This window comes from Agelaius phoeniceus, chromosome 10, assembly GCF_051311805.1.
Source record: "Agelaius phoeniceus isolate bAgePho1 chromosome 10, bAgePho1.hap1, whole genome shotgun sequence".
Taxonomy (NCBI): Eukaryota; Metazoa; Chordata; class Aves; order Passeriformes; family Icteridae; genus Agelaius; species Agelaius phoeniceus.
In genome coordinates, this window is record NC_135274.1 from 20,425,222 (window position 1) to 20,441,079 (window position 15,858).

A 15,858-nucleotide genomic window follows, 5' to 3' on the forward strand; every position below is an offset into this window, starting at 1 on the left:
GACAGCACAAGGAGGTTATTTGATTTACTGACTCTCAAGGGTAAGGAACTTAGTTTGACACACAGTTTGAGTCTCTGTTTCTTTAAGAAGCAAACATCATAATTTTATCATGCAATTAAGAAATTATTTTATAATTTATAGTACAACTACAACATATAGATGCTAGCATTAGAAAGATAAATCCTGCTGTTTCATTAACTATGCATCCTATCCTTCATTAACTATACAAGCCAGTGCACCTTCATTTTGTGTTATGAAATATTTTTAAGTGAGTATGTTACCATGATTTCCAGTATGTGGCACTAATACTCAAGGCATAGTTCTTTGAGGAGGAGGAATTAATTGCAGATGGGAAAAGCAGTTCAGAAAATTTGGAATTACCATGCCAGAGGTTCTTCATTTAGCTCCTTCTTGTACTTTATTTTGCAGTGATGATTCCTTGTATTCATGTGCTAAGTGACACTTTAAGCCAGACACTGCTCTCTGCACAGCAGCTGCTTGTGACTGATCTGCAAGACAGAAACCAGCACAGCATTCTGCTGCTTTAGTTTTCTTCAATATTTCTTCAACACAAGAAGAAAGAAGATTTCCACACCTTGGAAATCATGTTGGCATCTAGAAGCCTCAGGATTTGATAGCCATAAGGAACAAAGCCAAATCCATGCAATTCACAAGAAGTCTGGAGTATAAGGGTAAGGAAATATAGACTGACAACTCTCTAGGTCCCTCTTTTGTCTTCCTTGTACTGTTCCAGGTGTTTCCATCAGTGGGAAGTGGGCAGAGCATCATCACTGTGGTTTGACAAGGTTCTGCAGTGACTTTGCTTTGCAGCAGGTGGATAACCCTCCACTGCTATCCACAAGAGAAATGGACTTGAGGCATCTGCTTTCAGCAGAGTCTAACCTGACTTACAGAGTTGCAAATTTCAGATTAATTCAGTGAACTCCTGCACATCATCCTATGTTTGCATAAGAGCAGGTGAAACCTGTAATTTTGCTGCCACTTTCTGTCATGAACCCAAATACTTGGGGGTCTTTTAATAATTTTTGCTTAGTTTCATCAGAAGCAAGAATTATAAAATCAAGGTAGATAGGAACAATAACTGTATTTTATCTAGGTTCCCATACTGGTACAAATAGCCATAATATCTTGGCAGGAGTTGTGGATGCAGATGTAACACAAACCATGTGCTATTCTTGGGAGTATCACATACTGATTTACTGTATCTGACATTATATAGTAATCCTAGAGCCAGCCACTGGCATAAATTGTCCATGGGAATAAAGAGAAGAACTATTTAAAAGTGAGGCATGAACCAAGGCATCAAATTATGATGTTAACTCATAGGCAAAAATTAATTCCATCAGTGATAATCTGGAGAAACAGAAGTTCCCTAATTATTGCTTTGAGATTTTTAAGACTTCATTATTTCAAGCAAGTTCATTCACCTTTTTGGTGACCTAAAGCAATGTAGAAAGTAATGTACATGTCAAGCCAAAACTGAAGAGAATGATTTTTTGTTTCTCAACAAGCAGCACTTCCCCATGGGGTGGCTGATGGCCTGTTGCTTTTGAGCTGTGCCATACAAGTGCCAGCCAGGCTCCCAGGCTGCAGTGCCAGCAGACTGCCTGGGACAATGGCTTATTCATCATGGCTGGGTTCCTCCTTGTTTCTTCATTGCAAAATGCATGTTAAAGGCTTTATTTTTCCTACTTACAGATGAGGTCTTAAATGTTTATGTGAACTAGGAAAGCATCTGTAGATGAAAAAGCAAAATAATCATTAATATTTATTCACTCAATAACTTTGTATGACCTCTCAGCTTTCCACTTTCTTTGCTAAAGTACTTGGGTGCTTTGTCAATTTAAGTACTCCCCTTCCTCACAGGGATGCTGAATATCATTCTCCTGCAGAAAATGAGCAAGAACAGAAATTAAATGCTGAGCCTCACTAAGGAGCCTCAACACTGCCACAATGACTTTTAGGTTCTTATCTCAAACTGAATCCAAGCACTGAATTCTGTTTCATATAAAATGGACTAAAGACAGACACACCTTAAACTTGGATGACCACTATAGAGGCTGTTTGGTTCTTAGCAATTGAAAATTCTGAGGAAAGGAGATGTGTCTGAAATCTCTCTGTGACTCCAGCAAGGCAGTCCCTGAGGCTGTATGTTCCAGAATCTTCTTCTGGAGCTGGTGTGTTTAACTGGTTCTGCAAAAGACCCATGACTCACTCTTGTTGTAGAACATGACTGAAGGAAGAGGTGATGGTGCTGGCCATTAATGCACAGGCAACTTTCCCTCACCAATGGATGGCCTGACTCAATTTCAGAGTCCATGCTGAGCTTCCATCTGACTGCCTGGAGTGATAGTGACTGGGATATGCTGCAGAATAGGGGAAAAACCATGTAATAACAGAACTACTTTATAGTTCTGTACCGTAAGTGGTTCCTCAGAAACCACATTAGAGGCCTCCAGACCCTTTCATTGTTTAGATCAGGCAGAGTAAGGAATCACAGAGCCAGATTTGATCAGCAATGTACAGTAATGCTTGCCTGGAACTGGTTCTGAGGTAATTGGTCTTCTGAGCTGAGCTGGCCCTGGCCAGAACTGAAGTGTGCCTGTGTTGCCCTTCTCAAATGAGTCTCTTGTGCACATATGTCTCACTTGGCTCAGCCCTGTCAGAACTCACTGTTTCAGCCTTACTGCTTGCTCTGTAGTCGCTTTGGATTCTTGCAGGGCTTATTTTCTTGGCAGCTGGGCCAACCCTGACCTGGCTCAGTACCTCTCATCTGCAGAAACAAAGCTCCTTACAGCTGGGAACCAGCTTAGCCTGACAAACAGAAGATCTTTGTGTCACCTGAGCCCTGCCATTAATGAGGGCATTGATCCCCTGCACTCCCCAGTGTGGCAGTGGCAATGTGGTTGTGAGAGCTGAGCAGGTAGCACTGATCTGCCTCCTGGCCAGATGCAGCATGGCAAGGCTCACATCCCTGCTCCTGCCTTGCCTCAGGAGCATTTTCAAACCCTGGTGCTGTCTGGAGACTGTGTGGGTGAAATGAGGCACTGTGGGGAGCAGAGCTGTAGGGGTGTGCTCACCACTGACCCTACAGACCTGGTGACACCTTTTGTGTCACCATTCAGTCTGGAATCTTGGTCTGCTTTACTTTAGAAAGCTGTTTGCACTTGGCATCAGGAAATGTTTGTTGTGCAGGGGAGGTGTTGGTGTAGCCACATTTGTCCTGTGTGCTCTGCCACCAGGAGAGGGCACAGGCAAAGCAGGGGCAGGGACACTGAAATCAGGGTTTGGAATACAAGTGAGGGCAGCATTATTTCTGCTGGGCTTCAAGAACCAAAATATTGGCTTGGGGGTTAAGATTTATGTATTACTGTGTCATCAAATAGATATTTATATTGTTGTAAACTAAATTATTAAACAGCAGTGAGGAAAAACAGCAGTGTATTTGCTGGATGGGCATGTTTGCAAAGTGATTGTCCCTTCTTTCTTGAATTCATTCATGTCATTACTGTGACAAGTAGGTACTCTGTCATCCAAAATGAGCATGTAGAGCAATGCAGTTGCAGTGCAGCAAGAGGTCTGATGAGAAAAGGGTTTGTTTCTATTAAGAATTACCAGTTTATAGAGGGAAGCTTCAGACTGCAGTGCTTTATCTGAATATTTATTCACAAAAGATCTATGGTAGGGCAGTCATGCTACAGCTGCTCAAAAGTGTCAGCTGCTGATTTACAGCATCAACATACATCTGCATTATCATGCTCCATTTTAAAAAGTATTGGGATCACATACATAAGATCTTTGCATTTGTTGATGTTTATTGTTTGATGATTTGAAATTGTTTTAACAGATACATTCATGGCATATTTTATGACTAATGTAAGAATTCTGACTTTTATATCACATGCCCATTTGTAATCCCTTTGTCTTCTGCTTAGGTGGTTATCTTGGAGACTGATTCTTCTCTCTCACCACACTGACACAGTGTCTTTTATTTCAGTACAGCAAAACTCTGTGCATCAGGCTCAAGACATCTTCCTTGCAAGTGAAATGGAGAGGAATGAGTGCTTCCAAGTGTTATCGGAAAAAGATGTGGTACAGTGGAGAATCTGATCAGATTTGCTGATGATGGATTTTCCTTGAGTCCTGATATATCAGCTTACATGGGTGGGCAGTCTTCATTATTTACTCCTATATATGAGATTAGGTGTGGCATAGAGAATCCTGGCTAGGAGGGTGGTCAGGGATGTTCTTTCTCAGAGGCCATAAACAGCATATAAAAGCACCAAGCCATGAAAATCTTGGTATTTTGTATGTATTAATTGCTTGATTTCTTTGACCAGTCAAGAAAAATCGATATGGAAAACAGTCCAGCACTGTGGGATGCTTTACAGTAGGAAGAATTGATGTAAGCAAGTCTCAGGTATTTTTAAACCAGTGCTTTAGGAAACTGGGCTCATGCTACCTTTTTGATTGCTTCCACAAATGATAAGGCTGCAGCATAAGCTGCATTATATTAGCTGGCAACAGATCATCCATGTAGAACACAGACTGCATGAGCATCTTTATCCTAGTAAAAGCTTTGATCAGAAAATTTTGCTTTTTTGGGACACGCAAAAGAATCTAAACATGAAACAAAACTGGAGGAAGCCAGGCCTTTTAAGCTGTATTTCCCAGAAGCTGCTTATTTTCAATGGCTTGTTTAGATCTGCCTTAATCAAAGCTGCAGCCACAGTTTCTCTACGTGTGTACAAGTGCTCTTAGGCTCACCAGTGCCAGCACAGGGAGAGCCAGTGCTGGGCACCTCAGATCTGCTGCTCTCTGTGAGCTGCAGTGCAAGCTGTGAGGATCCCGAGGCTGCAGCACCCCCCAGGACTGTGGTTTGGTTGGCTGGCTTGGTCAGTCTGAGCCAGCAGCCCTGAGAGTGAGTCAGCAAAGACTCTGCAGGTGTCCCCTGCACAGGTGACCTTGCCCCTGTGCTGTGTTGGGATGATGGGACTTGCTGTTGTCCCCTCTGGTCAGGACTGCTCCAGTGTTCCTGCCCCAGCATTGCCCCTCACAGTGATTGTCACCCACTGGAGTATTTTAGCACAGGGTTTATGGGGTCAGCAGGGGCAGGTCTGGGTCACTAAGGTGCTGGATGACAAATGCAGGAACTGGGAAAAATATGGAGTCATCCTGTGTTTGGATGGACCTGTTTTAAAATGCAAACTGTGTCCATGGATTTGATTAAAATGGGGTGGTGGAGCATACTGCTTTACAGCAGTGTGTTCCTCTTCAGATGTTTGCATTTTCTGAAAGTTAGTACTTGCTATTCCTTCGTTTATCTCACTGAATTTCACTGTAATAATGTTCCCAGATAAAGCTAAATTGTGGGAAAGCCAGAGAATGCTAAAAGGCTGTAATTTCTCCTCCTAAGGAGTGCTGTTATCTTTCAGCATGAACACCCTTGACATCAGCTGGCCTTGCTGCAATATTGCTAATGGAGAAGTGCAAGGACACTAATAATGGGTTTGGCATCATCTGGCAGGGCACACGTGTGTCCTTCTTCTAGAAGGACAGAGAAGGAAAAAGAATATATTGTCCTTACTCAAGAGGGCATTGTTCAGAATCATATCTATAGCCTGGGAAACAAACATCATCATTCTCCCCTTTGATGTTTACATGACATGACAGTGTAAGGGCTTCTGGACAGATAATATGTTCTGATAGATTTGGGATTTTTTCTGTAACTCTGTGGCATAAAGGACATTGGGCCTGCAAAGCCTGAGCTATTTTTTTTTCCAGCTAAAAACCAGACTGGAGTAGACACACCTAAGAGAAAAGCCAGAATTTGGAAAGCATGGAGAAGGTGTGAGTGTCCTTTACACCAGGTCACTACAGGCATAGTTAAGTGAATGGATTCTGCAATAGGATACATGTCACAAGCATTTAAACAGTTGAGCCACAAAAATGCTGAAAACTTTTAATTCCCACTCACTTGAGTGAGCTGATCCTTTTCTGTGATGAATCACTTAAAATCAGTAATAATTTACTTACAGTGTGATTCCTGTCTCCAGTCTTTTTTAACATACTGATGAATTTTTAATTTAATTTGCTAATGTGTTGGCAAATTATACCAGTGTATAGAAAGGGTCCTTTAAGGACTGGCAACCCTTTTTTCATTTGTGCCTCTTCCTAAGACTCCATTAAAAACTCTTTTTTCCTCCCCATCTCCCCAGTTATTGGCTGGATTTGTCCCTGTTGTGCTGCCCAGAACATTTACATAAGTCAATCTGACATGCTCAGACAAAGGCAAGTGGACAGGCCTGGATATGATCTGAAAATATGAAGGTTTTGTTAAGACCATAAAGTACAGAAATCTCTGTGCAATCTATGTTGCAAAAACACACAAAATTTTTGTATATTTCAATACTTTTGGTCTCACATCTACTAACATTTCATACTATATATTTCCATGGCAGACCACATTTGTTCTTACAGAAGCAACTTTGGCAACACCAATGGTAGGAGGGAGTTTTGTTTGGTTTTGGTAATGAGTGGAAGGTTGGTGGAAAGTTTATAGTTGGATCTCAATTTCAGCAAAGAGTAATTGTAAAAAGATGAGAAGCTTAGATTTGGACCATCAGGGTGAAGATTTATGGGAACATAGAGCTTTCATTGGCCCTGCACAAATGGCTAAACTTTGCTTTCTGTGGTTTTTAAAGACAAAATAATCCTTGTCCTCCTGTCAGGAAAAAGATGTAATATCAGAGGTAATGTTACACTGAGATTTGGCTTTGCTCAGACCAAGATATTTGTCAATTACAACCCAGCAGAACATTTGCTAGTATGATGTTGCTGGAGTTTAAATAATTAAAAATGAGTTGTCTTCAGCAAATAAATAAAGTACACCTAATGGATCATTATGGAATATCCTTTCTGTTCATTGCTTCTTTGGTCATAAAACTCAGTCACTTCCAATGGCTCATTCAGGCTTTTTGGAAAATTGTCATGATACAAGTGTAACACCTTCCTCCTGATTACAATGGAGTAGTAGCTTTGGAAAATAATAACAGTCTGAATTGCAGTGAGTGCTAACTTTTACTCCATAAAACTGTAACTAATTGAATTTAGGCAGCTAGAACTATCCTCGTGGAAGCTGCTGGTTACTTCCATTTCAATTCAGGTTTGGAGTGGGGCAGAGTTCAAATACATCTAATGTGTTTTCATCAGTTCAACAGGAAACTCAGTTGTCATGGTAGAGCCATTTCCATCCAACTTTTACATAATAGCTAAGTGGTTAGAGCAGCCACCCCACCTCACTTACTTCTTCAGTTCTTATTTCAGAGAATTGTGCCCTTTCCTTTAGGTTATGAAATTATCTGAGTGCTAATGCTCTCCAGTATGCTCTTGGAAAGTTGTTTTTTGCAGATTTAGGAATGCAGAAATCTGAGGTCTAAAGAAGAGCAAGGGGAAGGATGCCTGATCCTGGATTGGAATTGGTAACACATTCAAGCAGGGGTGGAAGATGCTTTTCTTGGGTTTTGTACCCAGAATTCCTTCAGTTTTACTGAATTGTAGAGTGATGCAGATGCTAAACAATCTCAAAGCAGATTTCTTTTTTATCTTACTTGTGCTTTTTAAAATCTAATTGTGGAAGAAGTAACCACACCCAAATTCATCTTGCTGTGTGACAGACAGCTCATAGTATGATCAAATTCACTGTAACCATTCAGTGCAAAAATAGCAAAATGCTTTTTATTTTGTCCCCTGGTGTTTGGCTAGAGCTACATCTTCTTTAGGCACAATTATCAGTAACTCTGAATGCAATGGCTAATGTTTTAATGACATAAACATGGGAACTCTTGTACAATTTGTACAAATGAATTGTTAGGGAAAAATGAGGGTATGAGACATAAAGGAAATAAATATTATAATAAGTAACTTTATGTAGCAACAAATAAGGTGAAAAGGAATAATGAAAAATACATCCACCCTTGTCTGAATATGACTGTGAGCTATTTTAATGGGAAATTTAAACAGAATTGAAAAAATAAAAGAGAATAAACCCAGTGTCTGAATTATTAAAATAATCAACCCCCAATTTGCTTCAATTAAATACTTAGAGATGCTCCCAATGTTTTGATTAAGAAAAAAATTAGAAAGTTTCTTATTCACCTCAGCAGGCAGCTCTGCAAAATGGAAGGTCCCTGTGCTCCTCTGAAGCCATTTAATGCATATGTGAGCATGGATTCCCAGAACTATCTATAATGCATATAGTGCTTTCTTCTCTCAGTGGCTTTTTTTCCCACTCTCTTTACGTCATTTGCCATTTGTGAGGGTTGCCAGGGTAATGACCAATCATCCCTGGAGAGATGCCTGCTAGTAAGGACAACATAGGCTTTCTCTTTTTTGGTATTCTGCAGTATGTATTTGAGAGCTATTCTAGCATCGAGATTGCAGAACTTTTGTTTAGTTAGCAGGGAGGGAAAGTTTACAGAGTATGAAATAACAGCTTACAACTATTGAGGTAAGTGAGGAATTTTCTATTTTATTAACTGTCCTGTCTGGATTTATTCAAAGCATTGAGCATCATTACTTTATTTTGATGTTGTTGTTTTTGTTGTGGTTGTTGTTGTTATACATGTAGCTGACCTTGAAATTAGAGAGGTTTTGCCTAATGTGAACAATGAAATCTTAGTATTGCTGCATATACAGGAGGGCAGGATTTTATTCTCTTTGTAATTATGAACCCCACTGCCTCTCTCAGCACTGCAATCACCATATACATCCAATCAGCCCCAAAATATTTTCTGAAGAATTAATTAAAAATAGGAAACTCACAGAGTGTTGTAATGCAGATTTCAGAGCATGAAGTGTGGTTGCCTCTCAGGCAAATGGGAAGTTCTGGATACTCTTCATTGTGCTGTATGTGTGTATTAGGCCACATCAGCTGGGAACTGAAAATCCAGAAAGGAGTCCTGTCCCAGAGGGTGCTGAAGATGTTGAACTCCTGTTTGTTTTTAAATGTTGTCTGTTGAGTAGCCACTTGCAGGCTCCCAGGTGACTCTTTGCTCAGCTGTGGGCAATGAGAAAATAGAGCCTTCAGGCTGCAAACCTTTTTTCTGACACTGGAATCAGTAGTGTAAGCTGCTGGTGGTCATTGCCTCACAGAATGGGCCCTGATTTTGTTCTTTTGCATGAGAGGGCACTGAAACAATACATGAGAAAGGAGGCAAAAAAAAAAAAATCTATTCAGATGTTCCCAATGACCTCAGAAGTTCCTGTGAAGTGTTTATGTGTAATCTGGGTTGTGAGGGATGTGACTGAAGTGGTTGGTTTGGGATGGTTTCATTTGGTTTTTGTTGTTGCTGTTTTAAATGACCCCCCTTAGAATTCCTCTGGCACAGTTCCTTGTTTGTGTGATGGCTTCCTGGGAGAGAAGGACAAGTGATGAGGTGATTGTATTGTTTTTCTGTAGAATTGCCAATATATCAAAGTTCAAATTAGTAACTGTCTCATCAGAATTACTGTTTGCTGCTTAACATATGTGCACCTACACATGTGCTTCAATCCTGACAATCTCACCTGTCCTGATGAGCTTGGTGTATATAAACCAGAATAAAGCATATATTTATTTTACTCTATTTTCTGCTTACTGCACATATATAAAGAGTGTCATTTTGGGTCACACTTTTCCCCAGTAGAAAAATATATTGGGGCACTTAATTTAGCATGGTAAATTCCAGTTGCTAAATCTTAGGGTGTTGCTATGTGTTCAGATGTGTTGGTGATAGCTTTGCATTATCAAAACAAATGGAGCGCAGCAGTGAGTCTGGATGTGGATATGTGAGAGAGAGAAGAGAATTCAGAGGGACAATTTTAAAAGTCTGAGATGAAAATGATCTTTTCATCAGGCTGTTGAGAAAATGTGTTTGTTCAGAAAGTTTCCCCTTTCTAAAAATTGTTGCTGTTTTTTGACATCTGTGTGCTGGGTATCACTTTTAGGCAGTTTAGGATATGAATAATATTAAATGCTTGCACTGCAGAGGAAAAATTCAGTAAGCTCAAAGAAAATGTATTGTTATCTAATGTTTATCAGCATTCCATATGATTCCACTATTTATAGGAATCTGGGAAGCAGAGCCTCAAAATTATAGTTTTGTATTATTCTAAGTGGTGTCTTTTGACAGAGAAATAACATGATGACATTTAGATAAGGCAGGTAATTAGGAAAGTAGGTTTTCAAATGAGAGATTCAGAGGTAAACCTTCCTGGAGAAGATGGTGGGTAACAAGCCTCAGTCTTTATCTTTCTGTCCACCTTTTCTCTGTCTATCTACTTCACCATCTCTCTTTCCAACCTGAAAATGCTCCATAGCTGTGTTGTGCAGAGAATAACTGCTAATAATTCAGGCAAGGTATCTGTGGCCTTGAGGAGAGGAATAATTAACAGCACAAACTGATCCACTGACAAAAAGTCAGGCTTCAGACCAGGATGGGAAAGTATTTGCTGAAAACCAAGGAGATGCTCATGAAAGGGGGACATGTCAGGATGGCAAAAGAGAAGCCAAAAGGAGAAATCTCTCCAGGAGAGACGGAGACAGGCTGGATAAGTTCAAGAATGTCTAAAAACGTTCAGTAGCCCAAACTCCTTATCCCTTGAGAAACAGAAGGCAAAGAATAAATGAAGGTGGATAGTCATTGAGGGAACAATAGTTCCTAAACACAGAGTATGACAAAGCAAATCACTATTGATAACAGGATTGGAGCTATCTCTGCTCTGGACAACTCAGCCTGAACTGCGGCCTTTGCTGTTGGAGGTCAGTTCTCCTGACCTGATGGATTATTTAATCTGGTAGACAGCATCTATCCATGATCTGGAATAGATTACATTTTTGATTGGTTGGTTTGTAGGTTTTTTTAATGAACAGTATCTCTCTGGATCTATATCTCACAGGAATACTGTGAGTTTTAATTTATGACTGTAGTGGTTAATGAGAACATCAGATGAAAAATTTACTAATTCATTTTTATCAAACCAAAGCCTTATGGTTTTGCATTTTGTTATCACTTTTTGGAATCCACGTTCTTATTTCATTACCTGGGCCTGACTGTCCACTGCTATGAGTAAGCACAGCTCTGTTGCTTCTGGGATCTGGTGATGTAACTCCAAAACTTTGGTGTGAAATCATGATATGTGTGTTTTCAAGCATTAGAGAATAGTTTAATTGCATGAACTTAGTTAAAGTGGCCCCAGAAGGCACAGAAGAGTTGCAATGTAAATGTCTCGTTTTAAACTGTCAGTTAGTGGCATTTTTGAAAAAAGAGTGGTGAAAATGTGCTTCATCATCCCAAACTGCAATTCAGGAGCACAACAAAGGCATGCAGAAGGAAAGTGACTGCTGTTTGCCCAGCAATATGCATAGTTAGGAAAGGCTGAAATTTGGAAAGTGTTACAGCATTTCCAATGTGTCTTTTAAAGTGTGTGCTAAGGTTCACTTTGAGCAAGTACTGAGAGAGAAAATGTCTTGTGGTTTAAAACAGGAGTGGTTGATAGATGATGGGCATTTTAGAGCACTTTACTCAAAGCTTCCAATTTATCATTTTAGTCCTTTTTTCAAAGTATTTAACTTGAGTTTCATTGCACATCCATAGGCTCTAAGTTTCAGAGAGATGCTTTTGAACATGACATCACTTATTGCTGAATGGTTATGTAGCTGCTGTGTGATGCCAGGCAAGTCCATTAAACATCTCAGGGCTTGTTTCCTCCCCTGTGTGAACTGTATAGTACTGTAGTAGTATTTACCTTATAAGACTATGGGTGTTCCACTTATTCTTTTTGTAGTGTTTTGAGTAGCCATGTTGTTCAAGGCCTGGTTACTTAGATATGCAAAGCACTGCAGCACACAGCCCTCTGAGACCCCCCAGTTCATCCTGTTTTTCTCTTGTAGTTACAAGGTCAAGTTGAAATAATCCCCATGATTATAAGAGCTTGTATGAAAAAAAACTTTCCTGGAGAGCAACATCTGTTATCTGGTGGTAATAGTGATTCAAAGGAGCTCTTTGGGAGGAGAATTCAGTCTGTCTCACATGAAGAGGATGACTCAGTAATTCACATTGGGAAAGAGAAACATTCTGCAGGCCTCACAAATGTGATTCTGGAGACTCATTACATGCATTATTGTGTGCTTTTGTGAAGCTCTTGACACAGAGCAATGTGAATGGCTTCTGGCAGCCACAGCCCTGTCTCCAGCAGCAGCAGAGATCCTAAAGCACCAGGGCTGTGCCAGGGCTGCACACAAACCCTCCTTCCCCTGCCACTCCTCAAAGCAGCACGTGTGGCTCTCATTTCTCACAGCTGGGATAAAGCAGAGTTAGGGTGTGCCAGCAAAGGACATTATGAACTGTTCTGTCCATGGCAGGACTCACCACACACCTACCTATTTACTGGCAAGTAATTAACAGCTCTGAATACAGCTTGGGTTCACTTGGTCAGAGAAATTGCATTCCTCTGATGGGCTCTGGGCACACACATCAGATTTCATGAGGATTTAATTTTATTTACCAATTCACCTAAAATTTGAGCCAAATTCAGCCCTCATCCATCCAATTGCCCTTGCTGCTTGATGCCTTCAGGTGAAAGCAGCCTCATATTCTCTTATTCTGGATAAGTGAACTGGGGCCCTGCCAGAAGGTGGTGGGAGTTGGTGACCCCACACCTGGCTTTGTGTGCCTGCCCCAGCCCTGTCTGCTCCACAGAGGCTTCTGAGCATCATTACTCTGCACAGATGAAAGTACTCAGAGATTCCATGCAGTAACATTATGTGAAAAGCTCAGGACCTGAAATATTTACAGCTTAATTGACTGCAATTCCTATTGACTTCCATGGGTGTTTTATTCAATTAGGGGCTGCAGAATTTACATCACTGCCTCTGGCTTACATCATTGCAAATATTATTGATGCTTATAAAGCTTTTGGGGATCTTTCAGGCTTTTAGTCCACAAAGTGACTAATGTGAAAGTCTTGCTCAGGGGTTAGAGGAGTATTTATATCCATCTCATCTTTCATTTACTTATTCCTGAGTCTCTCTGTGTTATTCCTTTGGGAATGCCCATATAAAATCTGCAATTTAACAAAGAGGGGGAAAGCAGAATTGTCTCAATACAGCAAGATTCAAGTTTCACTTTGAAGATTAGAAATGTATCCTTCTTATTTTCTTGCCTAAAAGGTAAAAGTGAATCTGATTGATTTTAATCTCATAAAATGATGGAATTAAGGCACAGTAAATTTAGAATGAATCTTGAGGAAAATTAACAGTTTCCCAAGGGTGAGCATGAATACAGGGACTGGAATTTAAAACTATGCAGATTGGAGCACCAGAAATTCTGACAAAAAGAACTGACTCCAACTGGTGAGATGGGTCAGGGTAGCTTGAAAGAATTTTTACCTTTCCAATCTTCATGTGCTATAAACCAATGTTGGAGTTACTATGTGAGTAGCACTAGCAGGCCCTGTGTAGCTTAATTGTGACCTCTCAGCCTCTGACTACAGTAGGAGTATGGATAATATGGAAATCCTTATGCTGGCTCTGTGTTAGGCCTGGAGAGAAAAGGGATACAGCTTCTCCTCCTTTTCATTCAGTGCTTTGGAGAAAAGTGGTGAGTAAACCATTTCACATGTACTGTGTGCAATTGCATTTCATACCTCTTTTTATCCAGAAACAGCAATGAAGCATCTATAAATATGTATAATTTATATATTTTTATACTTGTATAGATATATATGTGTGTGTGTATGTGTATGCAAGTAAATGAAAACAAAAGATGGCACAAGCAGTTTTAGGATGTGTGGTAGAAATCTGATTGCATTTCAGACAATATTCTTACTACAGACCTTCCCAGAAAATTCTGTAGGAAGAGCTGGGAAAGGTCACACAAATATAACATGCATTGTTTTAGGTCTGTTTTAACAAATTTGGAGAAATGCATCTGTGGCAAAATGGATACAATTCCCAGGTAGAACACTGACTTTCTTTAATTCTGTCATGGTAGGTAAAGTGAAATTAGACATGAAAATAAAGGTAGCCTCCTTATAGAAGGCTTTTTTTTGCAGCAGAGAACACAATAAATGTTATCTGTCAGGGAAAGAAGCAGGCTATTTAAATTCAGGCAGCACAGCATCTTCAGTTGGAAGGTCTATTTTTAACTTCACATGTAGCTTAATTTAGAAACTGAGCAGTCCAAGTCCCTTTTTTTTCCCCCACTTCTCCGACTGGAGATTTTTTATAATGATTGTAGATACCCTTGTGTGATGATGCTGAATAGAATGAGAAATACATTATCCTGAGCTTCAAGGTCATGAAAATGCACATCTAAACAAAGCAGCTTTGTGGCAATATTGGCATACACATGTAAACACAGAGACCAGATGAGATCAATGCACTGTTTTCTAAGCACAAGGGCCACTTTGGCAATTTGCCACGAGGTTGCATAGAATTTTCATATCCATTTATGCAAGATCTTACCCAGATCTGTATTATTTTGTGTAGGAAGTGCTGTAATTGCATATAGTCCTATACAATGTGTGATAAAGAGAGTGTAAATTCCAGTGGTTTCTAAGGCAGAAATATTTATGAGAAATCTGGCAGTGATTTCCTGCATTGATTTTTCTGAGCCAGCTTCTTGTATTTGGCTTTGTTTGCAAGTTAATCACAAGAATTGAGGAGCTCATTTCGTTATAGAAGATATTCAGAATTAAGAATTGCAGATTTGACTCTATTAAGTGATTACAGGCTTTTTAATGTATTCAGATTCAGAATATGAAAAAATCCTCTCACAAATGGAAGTACTTCCAAGATGGCTTGTTGCAAACACTCTTCTTGCATAATTGCATACTCTATGTCACTCAGCATTCATCGGGTGAATTGCAGCAGCATTTCAGCATGAAGCTCAATTCAAGCTGGATTTTACAGTTTACCTGTTCAAGCTGAGCCAGGAGAGATTCTGAAAGCTCTTCCAGTTGCATAACAATAACAGGGAGTGGAGAGACATGTGCCATTGCGACAGAAATGATGGGTTATTAATAAGCTGGATGTGACATGGGGAAGTTGGCTCTATTTCTGAGCACAGTGACACCTTCACCATTAACTCCTGAGCACACACAACTTTGCACTGAAATTTTGCTTGAGGGGTTCAGTATTTGTGCACGTACAGAAAAGAGAAATTTTTCTGTAGTCACCTAAAATCCTGCAATTATATGTGAGAGCTGCTGCTGCCATTTATTCTTTAACTTATGACAGCTAAAATTAGAGGCTTTCATTCCATTGTTTTTATACACCGGGTAGTGTGATGTAATGTAGAAAGAACATCATAAAACAAGTTAGAAATGTAGAGTTGTAATCATGAATGTTCAATGGAGGCTAAAAGGAAGTGTTATTTAGAGGCTGGACTACTTCTGAATTGCCTACTTTGGATAGGGATTCTTTCATCTTCCTCTGAAACATTTGTTTTTGAGGAATGCTCCTTTCCCTGGCTCTGTTCTATGTGGAGGGAATCTGGGAGTTAGCACAGAAGCTGTTAGAGCCATTAGACCCTGCTGTGGGGTTTCCTCAATCCTCTGCTGGCCACACAAACCTGAATCAAGGCTGAATTTAGTCTCTGGGAGGCATTTTAGTGGTGCTATCAGACCAGGAAATTCAGAGTGTGACGCACAGTTTGGATTGGGAATGTGAATTCACAGCCCTTTCTTAAAGAGGCTTTTCTTTACAGTAAAGCAGATATATTGCAGCAGCGTTTGCTGACGTGTTTCAGCTTTCAAAAAAGAATGTGTTTTTCTCATCAGAGACTTGATCTGAGG